At 43.3% G+C, this 7,609-nt stretch overlaps 1 pseudogene; it reads right to left on the bottom strand.

Annotated features, from left to right (window-relative positions):
* Positions 1 to 203: 203 nt before the first annotated feature.
* LOC129462764 (X-ray repair cross-complementing protein 6-like) lies at positions 204 to 5,438 on the bottom strand (annotated as a pseudogene).
* Positions 5,439 to 7,609: the final 2,171 nt, after the last annotated feature.

Genomic DNA, 7,609 nt, shown 5'->3' with positions numbered 1-7,609 from the left:
CCAGAAACCTGCTTAAACCAACGTGGAGCAAAAACCATCATTACAGGACCCTAGAAAAGCCTCCTGGCTGCCTGTGATAAGGCATACTGAACAGACAAAACGCCTGAGGCTCATTTTCTTTTAACTGAACAGACAAAAGGCCTGAGGCTCATTTTCTTTTAACTCTTTTTTTTTTTTTAATAGTACAAACTTAAGGATCTTTATTCAGGCAGTAAAGTAAGGAACAGCAAAGTGGGAGGGCTACACCATCACCATGGCAACAGAAAGCCTCAAAAACTTAAAGTCCTTCGACTTCTGTTGGGCAGGCTCTTCCTAGCTCAGAAGAAACACATTTTAACTGGCTGAGAACAAGGCCAGGCAGCCTGGGCACCGTGTGGAAGGGCGGCTGCACACGTGGCCTCTGGTCAGTCCTGGAAGTGCGTGGTGAGGGCTTCCAGCAGCTCCTGCTTCTTTAGTGCACTCTTCAGCCCGTCCACCCGGCAGGCCTCTTTCAGCATGGGCACAGTGAATTTGCCCAGCGTGCCCTTGCTGATGTGGGTCCTCAGCTTCTCTTCTCAATACTCCATCTTGGGCTTTTGCTCCCAGAACCTTCGTTATCGTGCTTTCTCTTGGTAACTTTCCCTTCAGGATTGTAATCTGGCAGGTAAACAAGCTCTTTAAACTCATCCAGCAGGGATCCCAGTCTTTTATTCATTGCTTCAACCCTGGGCAATGTCACATCTACTGCTTGTTCAGGCTCCATCAAATCCAAGGCCAAGGCCTCCAGGTTCCTGAAGTGCTGCTGAAGCACAGGATTCTCAAAGCTGTCACTTCTGTATATGAAGCAGAGCTTCTGAATGATAGCCTTCATCTTGTCCATCTGCTCTGGAGTTGCCATGACCTTGACCTTTTCAGTAAAGGGCATCTTTGCCGGGCGCTGTGGCTCATGCCTATAATCCCAGAACTTTGGGAGGCCGAGGCGGGCAGATCACCTGAGGTCAGGAGTTCAAGACCAGCCTGGCCAACATGGTGAAACCCCGTCTCTACTAAAAATACAAAAAATTAGCTGGGCATGGTGGCAGGCATCTGTAATCCCAGCTACTTGGGAGGCTGAGGCAGGAGTATTGCTTGAACCTGGAAGGCAGAGGTTGCAGTGAGCTGAGATCGCTCCATTGCACTCCAGCCTGGGCAACAAGAGTGAAACTCCAGCTCAAAAATAAATAAATAAATAAATAAATAAATAAATAAATAAATAAATAAAATGGCACCTTCATTTTATCATCAGTAAAGGTTAAAAAGACCAGCTGGAAACCTGGAGGAGTCACCTGAATTTTCTGGTCATCCAACTCCTCTTCCTGTGGCACCAAAGCCACAAAATAAGGGGGAATGTTCCTGTGGGGTGTGTATCTGCACAATGCTATGACCTCCTTCTCCAGACACTTGATGAGCAGAGTGCTGAACAGGATTGAGCTCCCAATCATCAGCGACTCCTCAGGGTACATGAACAGGGAGGGCCTCAGGTAATGGTGCTTCTTCAGCATTAGCAAGGGTTTAAAACCCATGAGCATCAAACCTGGATCGTTAAATCATTTTAGCTCTTCTGTTTCCTCTTTTTCCGGTATAATCTGATGACTTCCACAGATCTGAGACCTCTTGGTATCACTAGGCAGAAGCAAACTGCATGTATTTGTGTTAAATGTCTGGGTCTTTGTTTTTTTTCTTTTTTTTGGTGGGGGCGGACAGAGTTTCACTCTTCTTGCCCAGGCTGGAGTACAATGCACAATCTTGGCTCACCGCAACCTCCACCTCCCGGGTTCAAGCGATTCTCCTGCCTCAGCCTCTCGAGTAGCTGGGACTACAGGCATGCACCACCACGACTGGCTAATTTTGTATTTTTTTTTTAGTAAAGACGGAGTTTCTCCATGTCGGTCAGGCTGGTCTCGAACTCCCAACCTCAGGTGATCCGCCCGCCTCGGCCTCCCAAAGTGCTGGGATTACAGGCGTGAGCCAACGCACCCAGCCAGGGTCTTGGTTTTCACTAGTTCATTTGTTTCCTGATGGAGCTTTATTGGAGGAGGCTTGAGAGCCTTCTGGACCAGACTACAAATGCCCACAGAGATCACTATATCTTTGTTGAGCTTCAGCTTTAACCTGCTGAGTGCTTGCTTCCTGATCTCCTTGGCGCAAAGCTTCTGCAACAGGTCTTCTAGATTGCTGGATTCCTCAAAGCGAACCCTGAGGTCCTCATCCTCCGCTATGTTGATGGTATCTCTATGGAACAAGGATATGTCAAAGCCCCCAGGTTTCTTCAGGTGCATCAAGTCAAGGAAGATGCCTGTATCTCAGAGATCACCGGCCTCAGTCTTGGCCTGGCTGGTTTTAGCACTGTCATTGCCACGGGGGTTGTCTTCACTGGTGAACAGCATGATCCTCGTATGACTTACCTTGAATTGGACATCACTAAAGAGGCTGGCACAGATGCACAGCACTTCACTGAGCGGGTAGTCAGATCTGTGGCCCATCAGGTCTTGGAAACATTTTTGTCCCTGCTGCCCCTTAAACTGGTCAAGCTCTAGAATTTGTTTTGCACTTGGATTATCCAACTCCTGTAAGATGTAAACTTTTAAAAATTCACTGAATTTTTGTCTTTCTCGGTACCATAGAACACCACTGCCAAGAGATCTCGATCACTGCTTGTGATCTCACTGCTTACGATCTGTTTATGATCTCACTGCTTATGATCTCACTATTTATGATCTCACTGCTTATGATCTAAGTGTTTATGATCTGTTTATGATCTTACTGTTTATGATCTTACTGTTTATGATCTCACTGCTTATGATCTCACTGTTTATGATCTCACTGTTTATGATCTCACTGCTTATGATCTAAGTGTTTATGATCTGTTTATGATCTTATTGTTTATGATCTCACTGCTTATGATCTCACTGCTTATGATCTCACTGTTTATGATCTCACTGTTTATGATCTCACTGTTAATGATCTCACTGTTTATGATCTCACTGCTTATGATCTCACTGCTTATGATCTCACTGTTTATGATCTCACTGCTTATGATCTCACTGTTTATGATCTAACTGTTTATGATCTAACTGTTTATGATCTAACTGTTTATGATCTCACTGCTTATGATCTCACTGTTTATGATCTAACTGTTTATGATCTAACTGTTTATGATCTCACTGCTTATGATCTCACTGTTTATGATCTAACTGTTTATGATCTAACTGTTTATGATCTCACTGTTTATGATCTCACTGCTTATGATCTCACTGTTTATGATCTAACTGTTTATGATCTCACTGCTTATGATCTCACTGCTTATGATCTCACTGTTTATGATCTCACTGTTTATGACCTCACTGCTTATGATCTCACTGCTTATGATCTCACTGTTTATGATCTCACTGCTTATGATCTCACTGCTTATGATCTCACTGCTTATGATCTCACTGCTTATGATCTCACTGTTTATGATCTAACTGTTTATGATCTCACTGTTTATGACCTCACTGCTTATGATCTCACTGCTTATGATCTCACTGTTTATGATCTAACTGTTTATGATCTCACTGCTTATGATCTTACTGCTTATGATCTCACTGTTTATGATCTCACTGCTTATGATCTAACTGTTTATGATCTAACTGTTTATGATCTAACTGTTTATGATCTCACTGCTTATGATCTTACTGCTTATGATCTCACTGTTTATGATCTCACTGCTTATGATCTAACTGTTTATGATCTAACTGTTTATGATCTAACTGTTTATGATCTCACTGCTTATGATCTCACTGCTTATGATCTCACTGTTTATGATCTCACTGCTTATGATCTAACTGTTTATGATCTAACTGTTTATGATCTAACTGTTTATGATCTCACTGCTTATGATCTTACTGCTTATGATCTCACTGTTTATGATCTCACTGCTTATGATCTAACTGTTTATGATCTAACTGTTTATGATCTAACTGTTTATGATCTCACTGCTTATGATCTCACTGCTTATGATCTCACTGTTTATGATCTCACTGCTTATGATCTCACTGTTTATGATCTAACTGTTTATGATCTAACTGTTTATGATCTAACTGTTTATGATCTCACTGCTTATGATCTTACTGCTTATGACCTCACTGCTTATGATCTCACTGCTTATGATCTCACTGTTAATGATCTCACTGCTTATGATCTCACTGCTTATGATCTCACTGCTTATGACCTCACTGCTTATGATCTCACTGCTTATGATCTCACTGCTTATGATCTCACTGCTTATGATCTCACTGTTAATGATCTCACTGCTTATGACCTCACTGCTTATGCTCTCACTGCTTATGATCTCACTGCTTATGATCTCACTGCTTATGATCTCACTGTTTATGATCTCACTGCTTATGATCTCACTGCTTATGACCTCACTGCTTATGATCTCACTGCTTATGATCTCACTGCTTATGATCTCACTGCTTATGACCTCACTGCTTATGATCTCACTGCTTATGATCTCACTGTTTATGATCTCACTGCTTATGATCTCACTGTTTATGATCTCACTGTTAATGATCTCACTGCTTATGATCTCACTGCTTATGATCTCACTGTTTATGATCTCACTGCTTATGATCTCACTGCTTATGATCTAACTGCTTATGATCTCACTGCTTATGATCTCACTGCTTATGATCTCACTGCTTATGATCTCACTGCTTATGACCTCACTGCTTATGATCTCACTGCTTATGATCTCACTGTTAATGATCTCACTGCTTATGATCTCACTGCTTATGATCTCACTGTTAATGATCTCACTGCTTATGACCTCACTGCTTATGATCTCACTGCTTATGATCTCACTGCTTATGATCTCACTGTTTATGATCTCACTGCTTATGATCTCACTGTTTATGATCTCACTGCTTATGATCTCACTGCTTATGATCTCACTGCTTATGATCTCACTGTTAATGATCTCACTGCTTATGACCTCACTGCTTATGATCTCACTGTTTATGATCTCACTGTTTATGATCTCACTGTTTATGATCTAACTGTTTATGATCTCACTGCTTATGATCTAACTGCTTATGATCTCACTGCTTATGATCTTTCTTACTGCTTATAATCTTACTGCTTATGATCTTTCTTACTGCTTATGATCTTACTGATGTACACACTTTGGATACACTGGATCCTCATGTCAAAAGGAGTCAAATCTTCACTCTGAGATTCAAACATAGCCCTGGAGGCATCAACCAAAAAAATCAAACTATGTCTTCCTGAATATTTATAGTCTCCACTTGCTTCAAGGTTCTCTTCTTGTTCCTCTTCTGCTTCTTCATCGCCCTCGATTTTGTAATACAACTCCCACCCTGACATGTTGGCTACTGTTCACTTTGGCTCAGGGAAGTGACCAACTGGGACAGAAGACAAGAATCTCTTTTCACTTTTAAAAACAGGTCATGCATTTGAATTGCCTGCCCCCCACCGAAAAAAAAAAAAAAAAACCTGGGGACAGGTAGTTTATTTGGGTGGTGATCCTAGGGAGCCCAAATGAAGAAGTAGGGAAAGTGAGACAGGGAAATAAGAAAAGTCAATAATGGGTACATTAATGAGCAGGGCTCTTATGGGCACCTGAGGTTCAGTCTCACTGGGGAACCTCTGGGAATTCATGTGGAACACGCCTTGGAATTGTGCCACCAGAGGATGGGGTGGCTGGAGCATTTGGCTACCCACTCACCTTGCTCGTCGTCTGAAGCCTGCCCCCTGAACTGGGTTGAATAGTGTGCCCCCAAAAGTCATGTTCTTTCTGGAACCTCAGAATGTGACCTTATTTGGAAATAAAGTTGTTGCAGGTGTAATTAATTAAGATGAAGTCAGGCTGGGCGCAGTGGCTCATGCCTGTAATCCCAGCACTTTGGAAGGCCGAGGTAGGGGGATCACTTGAGATCAGGAGTTCCAGACCAGCCTGGCCAATATGGCAAAACCTCATCTCTACTAAAAATACAAAAACTACTCAGGCATGGTGGCAGGGCCTGTAATTCCAGCTACTCAGGAGGCTGAGGCCGGAGAATCACTTGAACCCGGGAGGTGGAAGCTGCAGTGAGCCGAGATTGTGCCACTACACTCCAGCCTGGGCAACACAGCTGAGACTGTCTCAAAAGAAAAAAAAAAAGGCTGAGGTCAGCCTGGAGTAGAGCCAGCCATTAACCCAATAAGACTGGTATCCTTGAGAAGAGAAGAGACACAAGAACAGGGACATACAGCAGGAAGGCAGCCATGTGAAGATGGGGGCAGGATTGGAGTGATGCTGCCACATGCCAAGGAGTGCCAGGGACTTTCAGCAACCCCCAAGAGCCAGGAAGAGGCAAGGCAGGACCTTCCCCGAGAGCCTTCAGAGAAAGTGTGGCCTTCCTGGTATCAACCACCAAGGTATCAACCTTGCCTTCAGACCTCTAGCCTCCAGAACTGTCAGAGAATAAATCTCTGTTGTTTTAAGCCAACCCACTTATGGAACATTGTCATAGCAGCTCTCAGACTCTAATGCATGCCCAAAGGTGCTAAGTCCCCCACAGCAACCCAGGTGCCCAAGAAAGCCTTCAGGCAGAGAAGCAGAGATGCAGGCACTTGAGGTGGGATGCTGCAGTGAGCTCAGATGTGGACCAAGAAGATACAGTGTGAGACATCAGCAGCATCTGCCACCGTAAGTATTCCCATAAGAGGCAGTATATCAAGGCTAAGCTCGTGTGCTTGGAAGTCAGGCTGGAATCTGTTCTATTACTTACAAGTTTCAAGACCTTGGACAAGTTACATGACCTCTGTGAGACTCGGTTTTCCTTATTTGTAAGATGGGTATGAAATCATACTTCACAGAAATGTGAGTATAAATTAGTTCAAGTCTATAAACTACCCAGCATGGTGCCAGGCACATGGCATCGTTCAATAAACATAACCTGTTATTATTAGATATTATTAATAACTAATTAAAATGGTACTATTGGCGGGGTGCGGTGGCTCATGCCTGTAATCCCAGCACTTTAGGAGGCCGAGGTGGGTGGATCACCTGAGGTCGGGAGTTCGAGACCAGCCTGACCACCATGGAGAAACCCCATCTCTACGAAAAATACAAAATTAGCCGGGTGCCTGTAATCCCAGCTACTCAGGAGGCTGAGGCAGGAGAATCGCTTGAACCCAGGAGGCGGAGGTTGCAGTGAGCCGAGATCATGCCATGGCACTCCAGCCTGGGCAACAAGAGCAAAACTCCATCTAAAATAATAATAATAATAAAAATGTTATTATTGTTAAATCTTTAGTGCAGCCTTTGGAGTCAAATAGACTTGAATTTAAATTTCAGCTTTGTAGATGAAAAACCTTGGGCAAGTTACTTGAGTTTCGATTTGTCCATGAAGATTGTAACAATATGCGTGAAGCTGGCCAGGCACAGTGGCTCATGTCTGTAATCCCAGCACTTTGGGAGGTCGAGGCAGATGAATTGCTTGAGCCCAGAGTTCAAGATCAGACTGGGCAACATGGCAAAATCATCTCTCTATTAAAAAGAAAAAATAAAAGTGTAAAACCCTTGCTGGTTGTAACGTTTCTCCAC

The sequence above is a fragment of the Symphalangus syndactylus genome, chromosome 2 (assembly GCF_028878055.3).
Source record: "Symphalangus syndactylus isolate Jambi chromosome 2, NHGRI_mSymSyn1-v2.1_pri, whole genome shotgun sequence".
Taxonomy (NCBI): domain Eukaryota; kingdom Metazoa; phylum Chordata; class Mammalia; order Primates; family Hylobatidae; genus Symphalangus; species Symphalangus syndactylus.
The sequence above is the reverse complement of the archived record's forward strand: the minus strand, read 5'-3'. Positions and strand labels throughout refer to the sequence as shown.